Here is an 18,372-nt window from a genome sequence, read left to right on the forward strand (position 1 = left end):
TATGACTGCCCGACGCTTGCTACTCTCTCTCTCTCTCTCTCTCTCTCTCTCTCTCTCTCTCTCTCTCTCTCTCTCTCCTATACATTAAAACACTGAAAGGCATAATAAAAGTCGACAGTAACCTCTTCACATTTAACAAAAACCAGACAAGAAATAATGGATGGAAACTAGAACTGAAGAGATACAACACATCTCATTGCAGAAACTTCTTTATATACAAGATGTGTAACACTTGGAATAATCTACCACCAGAAGTTGTAAACAGCAACAGTGTGGAAGAGTTTAAAAGAAAGCTAGACAGAATCATTAGGATAGTGAACGAATAGTAAAACCTGCTCCTTGAAATAATTGAGCACATGATGTCTCCTTGGATTGACTAATAAGTCTTTGAGGCATCCTTGTCACTCCTTGTAACTCTCTCTCTCTCTCTCTCTCTCTCTCTCTCTCTCTCTCTCTCTCTCTCCTATGCATGTCCCAATCCACATCGCATTATGTCTGAAAGCAAATTTCTCTATCTCCAGAGATTTTTAGTGTCCTTTCACAGTACAATTATTTTCTCTTTTCTGTCATACATTAACCAGATTGCCTACATTCACAATTACTGTAAATCCAACTTTGCCCTCAGAACTTTGAATAACAATTTAGTTGTTTGAAAGAAATACTGTCATGAGCAGCATATTTACTAAAATGCCTCTTTGATTCAAGAGAAAATTGCAGTTTATTCAGTTACTCCGCTCACTAAATTTTATAGTACTGAAAATGTCACTCTACTTAGAAGGGTTTAATTTGTCGGTTTACAATTTGTCGAGAGTCTTCTTCGTTACGTCCAGGTGCCTCTGGGGTGATTTCTGTAAGCGAATAGTTCTTCTACACATTCGTGATTTTTCTTTTCTTTTCATTTTCTTTGGAACGTGAAGTACAAATACGTATGTTGATGATTTAGTGTGAGTAACTTATGTTTATACGACGTTCTTGCTTGTATCACCCTCCCTCCCTAGTACACACACACTAGCGTCCCGCCTCGGTGGTCGCGGGGTCGATTCTCGGCCATTCCATTGAGGAGCGAGAGATGTGTATTTCTGGTGATAGAAGTTCACACTCGACGTGGTTCGGAAGTCACGTAAAAGCCGTTGGTCCCGTTGCTGAATAACCACTGGTTCCATGCAACGTAAAAGCACCACACAAACAAACACACACACACACACGCACACACTCACTCTCACTCACTCAGCCCGCTGATGTAGATTTGTGAAATTGTGTAAGCTAAAATAATCTGATTTATGAGTAGATCGATGATATTTAACGGCTCGGGCAAATGTTAGTTTGCCAAGAAATAAAACTGGATTTTCGAAGAAATTAAAATGAAGGTAAAACACGCGGAGCAGAGGTGAATTACGCACTGTGAAGGTGTGGTTAAAGCAGAGTTTGCTTTTGACTTACGACTTGCATTCAGGGTGACAGTAAACTAGTGCAAACGTCTTCATTTGTTTGGTTAATTCCATCTCCCTACTTGTCTTCAACTACAACATTTTAACGGTAAATGATTAAATGAGATATGTCTGCTTGTGCTTGGATATGGAAAACCACCTCTTTCTAACCCATAGAAAAACCACCTCTTTCCTACCCATTTTCGGTTCCTGCAATGTACACAGAAGAGAGTCTAGTAAAATAAATGAAGACAGACGTACCAAATGAAACAAGAGCAAAGTTGAATGAAGACAAAATTGTTCGTATTCGAGCAAGGAAACGGTAAGAAACTCGCCGAACGATCGTGTATTCTTCGTGATTGACGTGTTTGTACCCTTCCCGGTTAATGATAACGCTCATCCGACACGCTTTTAAATCAGCGTGACATTTGTCTCAACGTGTAGCACGATCTGCTGCACGAAAGCCACGGATGGAACTGCTAACTTTGAGGTTGAAGGCGGCCATGTTGCTTTGATGAGGCTAGGGGGTGATTGATAGAGTTTTATCGTACTGTGGCGTCACAGTTGCAATGTTGCTGAGGCTAGGGGGTGATTGATAGAGTTTTATCGTACTGTGGCGTTACAGTTGCAATGTTGCTGTGATGAGGCTAGAGCGTGATTGATAGGTTTATATCGCCCTGTGGCTTCACAGTTGCAATGTTGCTGTGATGAAGCTAGTGCGTGATTGATAGAGTTATATCGTACTGTGGCGTCACAGAGGTGAGCCTGTGTTGCGATAATAGATTGTAGGTAGAATTTATCAAATTACAGAGTGGGGAAAATTAAGCTGGAGGCTGGGTTAAAGGAAAATGAGATGATAATAATAATAATAATAATAATAATAATAATAATAATAATAATAATAATAATCGGATCAGGGTACATAGCAGAGTCAGGAAACACACACAGAGACAAACACCCGCAAGTTAAAAGGTCTTTGGGGAAATTATGTCGTAAGTTTTCGGTATTAAATGTAAAGCTCGCTGGAAAGCTTTGGGGCAGAAATCAAGTATTATAACTGAACCAAGCCGCATAAATTACAACTTCGACGGGAGTATTTGAAGCTCTTAAGTTATTCAGTGTCTTGAGCGGAAAAGAGAAGTATTGTATTTCTTTTTCCTTACTGTTTGCAACTGTTGGAGTTCAGTTTATACAACTCGAGACTGGCTGGCGTTTAATCCCTAGGAGAGCTTAAGATGGTCTTTCTTTAATTTCTTTTTTTTAATTAAAGTCGATTAAACAGGTTGGCAGATTCTATTTGCAAAGTTGCGGCGCATTTCTAACCGTTTTCATATTTGAACTTATCCAGGAAGGAAAATTTAGATTCATAAAATTGATAATATCCAAACCTGAAATATAAAGGTTAAATGAAATGAAAAGAAAAGGGGATAATTACAAAATAGTAATAGATGAAAATAAAATAAAAAGAAAAAATCAATGAAATTGCCCGACGATAATTTGAAGAAATTTTTCCCAGGTCGCTCAAGATAGATGACTAACTGTAAGAAATTGAAAGGGAATCATCTGCAATCTTAAAGGGGAACGCTAAATTGAGGAGAGAGAGAGAGGAGACGAGCACGACGAGAGAGAGAGAGAGAGAGGTGGTTGCAGGGAATCAGGAAGAGGAAGTGTAATAAATAACGAAAGGGGATTTCGTCGGAGAATTGAGTTTTTTATTTTCCAGGAAACTTTTTTAAGGAAGATAGAGATTATGGATGAAATTATCTAAAGAACAGGAGGCGTTTTGAATACGTGGTTTCACATGAATGAATAAGTTTTAAAAACTTCTTTTAAGATGCTGTGAACTCCCTCATTTGGATGAGGAGTCTCTCTCTCTCTCTCTCTCTCTCTCTCTCTCTCTCTCTCTCTCTCTCTCTCCATCTTCATCATCATCATCATCATTAACCACGAAAGAAAATAAGACAAGCAGTAGAATGAAATAGGATGAACTTTGAAGTAAAAATGATGAAAGAAGTGACACGCCACTACATTTATCAACGCAGGTAAATAAAACATACAGCGTATAATGCTGTATGAAACTCTCAGCCGGGCGTGGTGGCCTGTGTTGTTGCTGTGCCAGACGCACGATCATAGCTAAATTTAACCTTCAATAAAATCAAAACTACTGAGGCTAGAGGGCTGCAATTTGGTATGTTTGGTGATTGGAGGGTGGATGATCAGCGTACCAATATGCTGACGTAAAGAGAAAGCTATCTCGATACTTTTCTTTAACAAAAAGCTTTACTAAATCGGCCTTAGTTCGCATATTAACATCACGTTATTATATTGCTGTTGTTATGATGAAAGAACGATATATATCGTATATAAGTATGTGTATATAGTGTATATATATATATATATATATATAATATATATATATATATTATATATATACGTATTATATATGCAAAGAGAGGAGAGAGAGAGAGAGAAATACGAAAGCGTTTTTCAAGAATGAAACATATTTGTTCAGAACTCAATGAAACTAGGCACGAGCATTAGTGTATAGAATAATGATGATAATGAAAAATAGCATTAATGATGATAACAATGATCCATTTTGTCGTAATTGCTTTTTGTAAATATCCGTCACGTAAAATTATATTAATATATTACAACATCAAAAGGCAGGCCCCATGCATAGAATACGAATATGTTATAAACCAGGGTGCGAAAAATTATGGTCCCAGGCTCTCGATAATGTTGGTTGGAAGAGATTCACCAGTGTGTCTGGTGAATCTAATTATAATAATGAATAATAACTAATAATAAATAATATAATAATATTAATAATAATAATTAATAACCTTAATATGGCAATAATAATAATAATTAATTATTATTATTAGTTTATGAAATTTGAAAATTTTTATTTTTTTATTTAATTAATTATTATTATTATTGTTGTTATTAAATTATTATTATTATTATTTATTATTATTATTTATTATTATTATTATTATTATTATTATTATTAATTTTATTATTTTGGAAGGAGACCCTCTTTCAAAAAAGGTTTATTGAAAGAAAATTATCTTGCTGATCAGCTGCATTCAACTTGTATAGTCTTCTCTATTTTTCTAACAATAGCTTTCTCTCTGCTACTACAACTGGCGAGTATTGCGCCGATATTACTCATCAGGAGGAGTCAATTTCGGGGATATTGCTTAAAATTTATTTATTTGTCACAGTAAATGAACAAATAAAAATATAAGTCGTTCTAGTGGCCAACGTTTCTCTCGGTATCATCCGAGCATGATCACGGCAGTCTACTCTGACCCACTGCCGTGATCATGCTCGGATGATACCGAGAGAAACGTTGGCCACTAGATCGACTTATATTTTTTATTTGTTCATTTACTGTGACAAATAAATAAATTTTAAGCAATATCCCCGAAATTGACTCCTCCTGATGAGTAATATCGGCGCAATACTCGCCAGTTGTAGTAGCAGAGAGAAAGCTATTGTTAGAAAAATAGAGAAGACTATTTACAAGTTGAATACAGCTGATCCAGCAATATCTTTCAATAAAACTTATTATTATTATTATTATTATGAACGTTGTCTGATGCGAATGAGGGTAGTGCGGTAGCATTTTGTGCAAGAACAGTTAAATAAAATAAAATAATAATATTTTTTTAGTACTACACTACCTACTACTCTACTAATACTACTACTATCTAACCTACTACTACTTAACTATAATAATAATCATAATAATAATAAATAATAATTTAAAAAAAAAATTTTTAAAGTTTAAATTAATAAGAATGTCTTGAAAGAACAAATGGTAGAATTAAGCGAATTGATGTGATATTTTGTTTTTTAATTTTTTCTAATTACTCGCTTCTCTGGCTCAGCGATACTTCTCAATAATTGGCCAATATTGAGAAGTGTCGAAAAAAAAAAAACTATACAAGGCCAACTCGCTTCATTCTGCCATTCTATTCAACAGAGTTTGTCTCCTAGAGGGTCGTCTTCCGAAGAATAATAACTTTGGTGGTATAAATGGAAATGACTCACATCCCCTTTAATGTTATCTTGGGCTTAATTAATGGAACTCCGGTGACCGTCGCGACAAACAGTCACGGGCGAATACCATTTATTTCGAACCTAAATTGTCCCGGGAAAAGATGAGGGGGATTCCTCCCCCCCCCTCCCCCAACTCCTCAAGCCTTTACCCCCTTGACCCCTCCCTCCCTCCCTCCCTCCTCCCTCCTCCCATCAGTCCTATTCCTGCTCAGCCAAATTAGTATCGTAAATTCTGGCTTTGTTTTTTTTTCTTTTATAAACTAGCGATGTGTTGTGATCGTTGCTTTGGGAGAAGTGCAGTAATAGCCATCCGATTCTTCTTTTGTTTATTTTATTAATTTGTCATTTAAATTTATGTAGATTTTTATTAAGTTTTCATTTAAACTTATTTATCGATTTTGTTACATTAGCCCATTTAAGAAGAATTTTGTTTTCGCCTAAGTTTATGCGAGTGGGTAATTTACTCTCATTCTCGTATGTCAGGCTTCGTAGCTTAGGAAAGCGTGGGCAGCCATCAACTATCATGCGTTTCATTTATCGACTAGAGCAATAAAAGGATATATTTAATCAATTACCTTCCTTGGTCACTTTGATGTTGTTATCTGGTAAACTGTAATACCAAGTAGAGCGAAGAAAAGAAGCGTTTAATCATAACGGCATTGTTCATCCAGATGATCTCGCTTTCATTTTGGTATTTGCAGCTCTCTCTCTCTCTCTCTCTCTCTCTCTCTCTCTCTCTCTCTCTCCTCTCTCTCTCTCTCTCTCTCTCTCTCTCTCTCAAGCACTAATCGCAACCGGAATAATTCATGTGTTTATGCCTTTATAACTTAGGGAAATTGTAATGCCTTTATAACCAGGGGAAATTGTTATGCCTTCATAACCATTGAAAATTGTTATGCCTATATAACCAGGGGATTTAGTTATGCCTTCATGACCAGGGGAAAGTTTTATGTCTTCATGACCAGGGGAAATTGTTATGCCTTGATAACCAGGGGAAATTTTAATGCCTTTATAACCAGGGAAAATTATTATGCCTTTATAACCAAGGGAAAGTTTTATGCCTTTATAATCAGAGAAATTTTATGCCTTCATGGCCATCGAAAATTGTTATGCCTTTATAACCAGGAGAAATTTTATGGCTTCATGGCCATCAAAAATTGTTATGCCTTTATAACCAGGGAAAATTGTTAATCCTTTATAACAAGGGGAAATTGCAATGCCTTTATAACCAGGGGAAATTGTAATGCCTGTATACCCAGGGGAAATTGTTTTGCCTTTATAACCAGGGGAAATTGTTTTGCCTGTATAACCAGGGGAAATTATTATGCCTGTATAACCAGAGGAAATTATTATGCCTTTATAACCAGGGGAAATTGTTTTGCCTGTATAACCAGGGGAAATTATTATGCCTGTATAACCAGAGGAAATTATTATGCCTTTATAACCAGGGGAAATTGTTATGCCTTTCATGGCCATTGAAAATTATTATGCCTTTATAAAGAGGGGAAATTGTTATGCCTTTATAAAGAGGGGAAATTGTTATGCCTTTATAAAGAGGGGAAATTGTTATGCCTTTATAAAGAGAGGAAATTGTTATGCCTTTATAAAGAGGAGAAATTGCTGTGCCTTTATAACCAGGGGGGGAAATTGTAATGATTTTATTACCAGGGGAAATTGTAATGCCTTTATTACCAGTGGAAATTGTTTTTGTTTTGCCTTTTTAACAAGGGGAAATTGTCATACCTTCAAAACCAAGGAAAATTATTTTGCCTTCATGACCAGGGGAAATTGTCATGACTTTATAATCAGGGGAAACCAGATAATGGGTTCTTCACATGTATCTGCTATTCTTACATTTTGATGCATTTTATATCTGTATTTAATAATTAAATACATTTTTCCCCTTTCTAATAAATGGGATCTCTCCTTTCTGTATTTCCCTTTACCTCCTCTCACTCCTTCCCAGTGAACAACGCCATGTTCTTTGGAAGCCTGAATCTCGAGTAAATGGCCCCTTTTGTGGGCTTCTTCCATATGAATAATAGGTTTCACCTACTGAATAATAATAATATATGTATTTACATAATTTACATATGTGGAGGAAATTCTATAAACTAGAAGTACCTACCGCTGCGAAGGGCGTGAATTACGCTGTCGTTTTAATGCTTCGTTTTAGCGTTGTTCATATCTGAATAAATCCGAGTCTTGAATATTAATTCGGAACATTACACAAGGCTCAGTGGTCTCGGCAAATTGCCGTTGGCCGATTATTCGCTGGACTGACATGATAGGGGAAGGCGTGATGCCACTTATCTTTCACTCTTCCTTCTTAGTTTTATGAAGAGAATACTATTGAGCCGCCTTTATCTGTCCGTCCGCACTTGTTTCTGTCCGCACTTTCTCTGACCGCCCTTAGATCATAAAAACTACTGAGGGTAGAGGGCTGCCAATTGGTACTTTGATCATTCACCCTCCAATCATCAAACATACCAAATTGCAGCCCTCTAGCCTCAGTAGCTTTTATTTTATTTAAGGGTAAATTCAGCCATTATGCTGCATCTGGCAACGCTATACCAGGCCACCACCAGGCCTTGGTTTCTTGTTTCATAGGCCGTGGCTCATACAGCAGTATACCTAGACCACCGAACGATAGATCTATTTTCGGTGGCATTGATTATACTCTGTACAGAAAACTCAATTGAGCCTAAGATTTACTTGTTCGTCTTTAAGATTAATATTACGGGGGGAATTTCTATTATGTTCCCGTCACGAATAACATGAAACCCGTTTTTTTGCATTTCCTTCGTTCAGTCATTGGTTTAAACTCGTTTTACAATTCACCATCTGGGAATTCAAGTAAGAACTTTTTTTACCGTTACTTGAAGAATGTCTTAATACTTCAAACGTACAGTCGTGTGTTCTCTCTCTCTCTCTCTCTCTCTCTCTCTCTCTCTCTCTCTCTCTCTCTCTCTTAGCCCGAAACGAAGATAAGACAACTTTTTTTGTGGGTGTGTAAAACTGTCTATTGGAGAAACACCACCCAATTTCCAATTGCCAGCAACACACTCCAAATTTTCCCTTGTTCTTCTGGGTAGACTTAATCCAGAGACAGTGTAAACCTGACTTCCGCTGAAGTGGGTAAAGGTGGTCTTAGTTTCTGTGTGCATTATCTCTCTCTCTCTCTCTCTCTCTCTCTCTCTCTCTCTCTCTCTCTCTCTCTCTCTCCTTACTGCTGTGGCCTGACGATTGATCCTGCTCGGGAAAATTTTTTTTTTTTTTTTTTGCTTCATCAGTAATATAGGTCATATGACTGAAGTGACCTTTAAAACCTGCTGTCCGCTTCCCCCCACCCCCCTGCCAATCCTCCTAACGCCCCCCCCCCCCCCCCCCGCCCCACCCTTCCTCTGACCCCGACTCCAAACCTTTATGATTGCTTTCTTGTTGCTTGGTTGCTTAATCACAGATTGACCAGAATTTTGGGTTGTTCAATTATATGCCAGATTTCGATTTCAATTAAGAATCGCTTAAGTTGAATTTATAATATATCTAATATAGTGTGTATATATATATATATATATATATATATATATATATATATTATATATATATATATATTCAAAACTAATGACATATTTTAGGTGTTCATTTGTTACGTGACAATACGGAGCTCAGTGGGTTAGTGATATAGTAATGAGCCATTTATGGACCTCGATCAGGCTCACCCAACAACAGTTAAGTGACCACTCTTAAAATTGTAAGATCTCACTCCGCATATTCAGTGCAGATCCTGGCAGACAGCAATTGTATTTTGCTTAATAAACCAGTTTTACGCTTTAAAGATGGATATTTTAAGAAGCAGTTGAATGAAAGATGGTTTTTATGGCCCGCAGTACACGTTTAAAGCATTATCTTATTACGTTATGCTATCCCATTCCTTTTATATATTTTGTACTTTAGAAAAGTATTCATTGTGTATAAACGTAACCAACTATAAGAATTTCAAGCATATACATATGCTTGAAATTCTTATAGTTGGTTTATGCACAATGAACAATCTTCCAGATGTGCAAAATATAGAATAGGAATGGAATAGCACAATGTAATAAGCTAATGCTTTGAACTTGTACCGCAGGCCATAAAAACCATCTTTCATTTAATAGCGTAAAATACCTATCAATAATGGGTAAAAGTGTGCGCATGTGAGCCTGTATGCTTTACTTACTGCTTCCAGTGAAGTGAGTATGTGGGCCTTTTGGCCCGGAGCAGGGGTGCTGGAACGCCATTCAACATTACCTTCTTCAGGAGGAATGCGACGAAAGAGGCATGAAGCTTGGATACATGTAGTAAGCATTGGAGGTGAATGTTTGTGATACAACATCAAGCTTTAGTTTGGCTGGGTAATCACGAACAAGTTTACCTGTCAGTCCATCTGTCCGTTCATTGAAAATGACGTTCAAACTTGCGTGAGGACGAGAGTTTGTGGGTGGAATCGGTCCACTCACAAGAACTGATGGAATGACCTAAAGTTCTTTCGATCGACTGATAGGTGATCGCACGTGCGGACCGGTAACCAACGTTTTTATGACAGTTCACTGCTGGACTTCGCCTGAAAAGGATCTCAGCCGCTCGGACCAGAATATGAATAAACTATGAATAGGGCCTAATTAATTTCACTGTTAGACCCTGCGGCGCTATTTGTAGACTGTTGTGAGTCCAAATTATATAATAAAAAAAAATTCCATGCAATGTAAATAATTTGGTATAGGCCTAGGCCAGTGTCCTGCCTTTTTATGAAAGGTGTTACTAGTGAGAGTAGGCTTCACAGTCCTTTTCATAAATAACTGAACCAAACCTCAGGTTTAATTTACCATTATTCATTTATATTGTTTAAAAAGAGATATTTCATTTTAATAGGCAGTACTTAGACCATACTCTGATGCGCCTTTTTGCGTCTTTCCCATTTTCAAGTGACTTGCCTCTGCAGCTATAGTAGATTCTCATCAACAGTGCATCTGATGTCTAGGCCCGTCCCTTACGACGCTCCTGATTGGCTGTTGATAAGCCAGTCACAGGGCTGCAAACTCTCAGTCTCTCGAGAGAGTTCACACGGGCAGGATGTATGTTCCAAGTCTCCTGAGGGATACGTTTGAAAGAAGTATCCCTCAGGAGAGGTGGTGGAACATACATCCTGCCTGTGTGAGCTCTCGAGAGAGACTGAAAGTTTCCAGCCCTGTGACTGGCTTATGAACAGCCAGTCAGGAGCTTCGTAAGGGACGGGCCTAGACATCAGATGCACGGTTGATATGAATCTACTATAGTCTATGTAACAGCTCCTCTTCCATCTGACTTTCCACCCCCTTAAACAATGTTTTCATAGTGCAACTGAACTGCGAAGTTTTCCTCCGGTTATATCTTTAAAACCAACTGACGGTCAATTTTCTATTCGGCACTGAATGACCTTATGGGTGCCAGTGCTTGGCCTGTGGCCTAAATTCTGTATTCTTCTATCCACCTTATCAGCCAGCGGTATCCACCTTATCAGCCAGCGGAGTTTCCATAGCTGCCATAAAGTGTGCCACGGCAAAGGTCTAGGCGAGGAGAACTGAGAGTGATGACTTAGATGTGACCGTCCGACTGACAGTTCTACTCGGGGGAACTGAGAGGTGAATCTGATCGTGAATGCCAGGCCTTTGACGTGGTTTAGGCTTCATCTCCTTTTTAACGATTATTTTACGTTGGCTTCCGTCGACATGGAAATAAATATATATATATATATATATATATATATATATATATATATATATATATATATATATATATATATATATATATATTACGTCGCAGATATAAAAGGCCATTAAACTTGAGTGTTTTAATGGGCTTTTTATACTTTATATATATATATATATATATATATATATATATATATTGTGTGTGTGTGTACATTTCTGGATATATACATAGATGTATACATACATATATACATCTAAATGTGCGTTTATGTGATATATGTACTATGTGAGAGTTATAGACATAAATTCTGACAACAGCTTGTATTTCTCTCTAATAAGAAAATGTGAAAATCCGTGAGTATTTTACGTCATCGTCTCTTTTCCAATTATTTTACTTTTCATACCATCTGGATTTGACACTGATATCGTCCATACACTTGACCCCCAAAACCATTTGTGGGTCGACGGAACGTAACGGAAATTGTCCCATAACTGGTCTGCTGGTATAGTGGTTAGAGTCCTGACATGCCACTCAGATGTCGCTGGTTGGCGTCTCCCCAGGACGATGAAAAATCACTGGCTCTGTATCATGATTAGTCAAGGTCCTTTAAATATACTCAGAGTATATTTAAAGGACCTTGGCTGCAGTGTGGGGTCGGCGGTGGGAGATTGAAACCGACATTCTTTGGAAGCCAGGGTTTCAAGTCATTTGCCCCTTAGGTTTCATCCACTGAAATGAAATGAGTAGACTAGATACAGAGTTTCGGCCAAAGGCCAAGCACTGGGACCAACGAGGTCCTTCAGCGCTGAAATTGAAATTGACAGTAAAAGTTTCGAAAGGTGTAATAAGAGGAAAACCTCTCAGTTGCACTAAGAATCAATTGTTAGGAGAGGGTGGAAAGTAAGATGGAAGAGAGAGAATAGTTTGTTTGACGACGGGGAAGTTAAGAGGGCTTTGTAATTTTACGTTAAAGCGATGGATGTTGCTTTTTGGCCCGTCATTCCAGGACGTGTTAGGTGGGACATGGCCGGTAAGGGAACTTGTGGGCGCTTAAATGCAAGCGCTCATGTCGCGTCTCTCTCTCTCTCTCTCTCTCTCTCTCTCTCTCTCTCTCTCGTAGTAGCCATCTTGCTTGATGAGACGTTCCCGCGTGAAATCAGATTAATCAACAGATATCACAAGTTTAACATACGACTAGAATTTGAGAAATATCTAGAAGTGTTCGTGAACTATCGGTGATAAGATTAGTGTGAAAATAGTAGGATAAAGCGTCTTCTAAGTTAGTTTATCAAGTGTAATACTGTAAATCAGAACAAGATGGCAGTAAGTTCCAACTGCGGGAAGAGATGGCGTAATTTAGCGTGTTTAGCAGATTCGCAATACGATGAGGTAGCAGGAAGGGAACTGGCATTTCTCATCTATGAAATCAGCAACAGTCCTAACCAAAAAGATACAAAAGCATTCATAGATATATTAGAAGGATATAATCCTTCAAACTGGAAAAAAATCTAATGAAAAACATCTTGAAAATAATTGAAGAAGTTCCAAATAAAATCCAAGTGGTCAAGAGACTCATAAAGAAAATATACATAAACCAACATATTCCGACAAAGAAAATGAATAAGGTGAATCTTGTGAATATCCTAATTGACGCATTAGGAAAAAGAATGCCAAAAGCATGCAAACTGTGTAAGGTTTGGTATAGCATAGTCAATCCACAAAACCTAATCAGAAAATGTGCTGCATGCAACATTCCGACCCATCCACAGTGTGCTGAGGTAATACAAGATATGAGAAAAGATACAAGAATTTTTTGTTCAACATGTCTATCATGGATAGACAATGTTATTAAATCAAGATTGAATGTACAAATAGTTGAGGATGAAGAAGAAGAGAGAGAAGAAGAAGAAGAAGAAGAAGAAGAAGAAGAGGAAAACGGAAGAGAAGTAAACAAAAATGAAATGACAGAAAAAAATAAGGAAAACAAAGAACAAGATAAAAGTATGGATGCAGAGATACTCATTGATACTACATATGAGGCAAGCAGCATACCTACGAAGAAATAAATTACGATATGGCAACAGAAAAGCAAATCCCGAAGAGGCTCTACCCAGATCTACACAATGACGGGAAAGAGGAAAAAATAGACAAGAAAGACAAAATCTGCAACCTTTTGAAAAGAGGGAATTGCAGATTTGGAGAAAGATGTTACTACAAGAACATCCTAAGGTATGTCACAACTATGAAATATATAGTAAATGTGCATACCTAGATGGATATGGGGATGATTGCAGAGATCTGCATCCAAAAATATGCAAAAACCTAAAAGAAGGAAAAGGATGTCAGTTCGACAAAAAATGCAAATATATGCACCCTGTAGCCATGAATCATAATCAAATAAATAACCAACCAAGTAATAAAATCCAAAATAAGAAAGAAACAAATAAAGAGAGAAATCAGAATATCAGGTAAAAGAGAAAAGCAAACCACCAATGAGATATGCAGAGATGTCAGCAAAAAATTCAATGCATCAGCTCCAAAATTCTACTCAAGGGATAATAACTGTATTTATTATGCAAGAGGATATTGCAGAAACGGAGAAAATTGCAGATTCAGACACAAAATGAATAATTATGATGAAGGAAGATCAAATATTGTGGAAAAGTTGGATTTTTTAATGTCAGAATTTCTGGAAATGAAGAAAAGAACAACATACCAGAACAGGAAAGAGACATGGAAAATAAAAATCCTTATTACTACCAATATTAAATGAAGGAGAAAACACGCAAACCATCATAGTGATGAATGCGCAGGGTTTAGTTACGAGTAACTCAAAAAGAAAAATAGAGTACTTAGAAGAACTAACCCAAATTGAAAAGAAAATAGATATAATGAATATAAGTGAAACCTGGTATTCCCAAGAGACTGGGAATGATGATCAAATAAAAGGGTTCCAAACATATAGATCAGATAGAAAAAATAGGAATCAAGGGGGAATTGCAATATATGGGAAAGACAAAAACAAGCAAAAATATATGAGAAATATAGTAACTCAGCATGTGAACTAATAGCGGTAAAGAATTTGAATCTGAAAAATTAATGAACATAGTAATATATAGACCCCTCCTAATACTAAAGAGTTTGACTTAATAATTGAAAAATTGGATGATATATGTAGAAATCACAAGGACTGGACTATTCTCCTATCTGGTGACTTCAACTTTCCTTTCGTAGAACGGAAAGAACGAATAGGAGATTGTGGATGTACTTATACATATAAAAAAAGAGAGTAATAGTAGTGCAGAAGATAAGAGGCAATTCGAAAAGCTATTAGATATGCTACTAGAATACAAACATTCAACAAATAAATCACCTGCCAACAAAAAAGGAAAATACTTTAGACCTAGTATTTGTGAACGAGGTGAATTATGTTAAAGAAATAATAGTTTATAATGCGAGTATTTCAGACCATAATGTCATAGAACATTAACAGTTCATTCCAAAGCAAGTGAAAACAGAGATAAGCAAGAAATGAAAAGTGGGAAGGATATGGAAAATACAACTTCTACAGTAAAAATATTAAATGGTCAGAAATAAATGAAGAATTAAACAAAGATTGGGATAACATTTTCGTAAGCGATGACTATCGGGTAAATACGGAGATATTTTATAAAATATTAGAGAAAATAGTGGATAAATATTATACCGAAGAAGAAAAGTAAACATCATTCATGCATACCAAGAGACAGAAGGATCTTGTTCCAGAAAATCAGAAAGTGGAAAAAAAGGTCTTGCAAAAGAAAAAATGCATGGAAAGTTATAGAACTAAAAGTAAGATAGAAAATGCAGAACAAAAGATTATACAATCAAAAGAAAATGAAAAACGGGAATTGGAAGAAAAACCCTATTAAATATCAAGCAAAACCCCAAACTATTATACTCATATGCGAAGAAGATGAATAAAAGAAGAATAGAAATAGGCCCTCTGAGAATTGAAGGAAGATTAACGAATGAAAAAAGGAAATTTGCAACATACTGCAGAACGTATATAAGAGAGAATTCATCCCTAGAATAGATAATGAAGATAATGATATAGAAGTAAGGGACGAAAATAGTGAATATCTAGCTGACATAGAAATTAATGAAGCTGATATTGTGCAGGCAATTAATGAAATTAAAAATGGAGCTGCTGCAGGGCCTGATGGAATCCCTGCTATTTGTTAAAGAAAGTAGTTCATTCTATCGCAAAGCCACTTGCAATATTATTAAGACAAAGTGTAGATACAGGCAAGATTTATGATGAGCACAAATTAGATATATCCCCTACTTTCAAAGTGGATCAAGACTTGAGGCAAGTAATTATAGGCCTGTGAGTCTAACATCACATATTATGAAAGTGTATGAAAGGGTAATGAAGAAAAATATTATGAACATTTAATAAAAAATAATTTGTTTAATATAGGACAACACGGTTTCGTACCCGGAAAAAGTACACAAACCCAACTGCTAGTCCACCGTGAGAACATATTCAAAAATATGAAAAGCGGAAATGAAACAGATGTGGTTTATCTAGACTTTGCAAAAGCTTTTGACAAAGTAGACCATAATATATTAGCAAAGAAAATTAGAAAACACAATATCGTAGATAAAATAGGAAGATGGTTAAAAGAATTTTTACACAACAGAAAACAGATAGTTATTGCAAACGATGAGAAATCGGATGAAACCAAGGTAATATCCGATGTGCCACAAGGTACGGTGTTAGCTGCAATACTGTTTGTTATTATGATTGAAGACATAGACAGTAATGTTAAGGATTCGGTAGTGAGTAGTTTCGCTGATGACACAAGAATAAGTAGAGAAATTACTTGTGATGAAGATAGGAACGCTCTACAAAGAGACCTTAACAAAGTATATGATTGGGCAGAGGAAAATAGGATGGTATTTAACTCTGATAAATTTGAATCAATAAATTATGGAGACAGAGAAGGAAAGCTATATGCATATAGGGGACCTAATAATGAGACAATCACAAATAAGGAAGCAGTTAAAGACCTTGGTGTGATGATGAATAGGAACATGTTATGCAATGATCAAATAGCAATTCTTTTGGCAAAATGTAAAGCAAAAATGGGAATGTTGTTACGGCACTTCAAAACAAGAAAAGCTGAACACATGATTATGCTTTATAAAACATATGTTCGTAGTCCACTTGAATATTGCAATATGATATGGTACCCACACTATCCAAAGGATATTGCACAAATAGAGAGTGTACAAAGGTCCTTTACAGCTAGAATAGAAGAAGTTAAGGACCTTGACTACTGGGAAAGACTACAATCATTAAAATTATATAGTCTAGAAAGGAGAAGAGAACGCTACATGATAATTCAGGCATGGAAACAGATAGAAGGAATAACAGAAAATATCATGGAACTAAAAATATCAGAAAGAGCAAGCAGAGGTAGATTAATAGTGCCCAAAACAATACCAGGAAAAATAAGGAAAGCACACAGGACATTAATCCACTACGCACCAGCATCGATAATGCAGCGTCTATTCAATGCGTTGCCAGCTCATCTGAGGAATATATCAGGAGTGAGCGTAGATGTGTTTAAGAATAAGCTCGACAAATATCTAAACTGCATCCCAGACCATCCAAGATTGGAAGATGCAAAATATACCGGAAGATGTACTAGCAACTCTCTGGTAGACATTAGAGGTGCCTCACACTGAGGGACCTGGGGCAACCCGAACGAACTGTAAGGTCTGTAAGGTAAGGTCTCTCTCTCTCTCTCTCCACCACCACCACCTTCTCTTTGTTGCCATAAATTAGGATATTCCAGGTCTTTGGCTCCATTCGTGATGAAGCCAAGCCTACCTCCTTTCATTTTGTGTAGTCTTCTTGCCTGAAAAAAAAGAAAAAAAGTGTTAACAGTAGGTAAGATCAAACTGTCGCGGTAATATCATATATATTGTTCGTGGAAGATACTGCATTTGATCTATTGATTTTGTTAAATCAGCGACATCCCGACAGATATTCCGTTTACTGTACCTCCTTTCCTATTCTCTTTCTTCCGTCTGACTTTCCACCCTCTCCTAACAATTGATTCATAGTGCAACTGAGATGTTTTCCTCTTATTACATCTTTCGAACCTTTTACTGTTAATTTCAGTTTCACCGCTGAATGACCTCGTAGGTCCCACTGCTTGACCTTTGGCCGAAATTCTGTATTTAGTTCAACTCAGTCACGACAGACACGTTTTTGGAACATGAAGACACCTCTCAGTTGAACGAAGTCTTCAATAATTATAAAGGAAAGATGAACAGACTTCAAAAGCGCCTCAGTGGCGTGGTTGGTATGGTCTTTGTCTGCCACCTCGCTGGCAGCGAGCTCGATACCCTGGCATTCCATTGAGGAGTCAGAGAAGTGTATTTCTGGTGATAGAAGGTCACTCTCGACGTGGTTCGGAAGTCACGTAAAACCGTTGGTCCCGTTGCTGAAAAACCTCTGTTTCCATGCAACGTTAAAACATCATACAAACATACAAACTTCAAGCACTGAATGCCTGAAATTGAGTCTTTGGTTTACAACCAAGAAGGGGAAAGGGGAAGGGGGGGAAGGCGCCTCAATTTCCTCGTCATTGCGAAGTCGGTTTTGAGGGGAAATAAGGGGGAACTGGCTTCTCCCGCTCTTTCCCCTCGCTGGGCGAAGTTGCAATAAATGATCATCGATTTACTCCAACACTACATCTATTATTGTTCGACTCCCAGTGTGCCACTGCTTGGGTGAATTTCTTTCGGAGGGTTTGAATGGTGGTGGTTGCTGAAGTCTTTCCTTTGATCGTTGATTTATTTGTTGCAATTGCAGTGGCTTCGCTCTGGCTATTGCCGATTCACAATTTGGAAATCAGCGAATTCCGGATTACCTCGATGTATTATGAAGCAAAAATTGATCCACCCTTGAGAATTATACTTAACCCTGCTTTATTATTTTTTTCTTTTTCTCTTTTGGCACTGCTTATTATGTTGCTGAATTGACTGATAGAAAAAAGTAGTATTATAAAAAGCAGTGTTTTGTGCTAGTTGCGGGAAAGGATTTCGTTGTTAAGGTACACACATGAGAGTTTTCGTGTAAGCA

The sequence above is a fragment of the Macrobrachium nipponense genome, chromosome 24, assembly GCF_015104395.2.
Source record: "Macrobrachium nipponense isolate FS-2020 chromosome 24, ASM1510439v2, whole genome shotgun sequence".
NCBI classification, from domain to species: Eukaryota; Metazoa; Arthropoda; class Malacostraca; order Decapoda; family Palaemonidae; genus Macrobrachium; species Macrobrachium nipponense.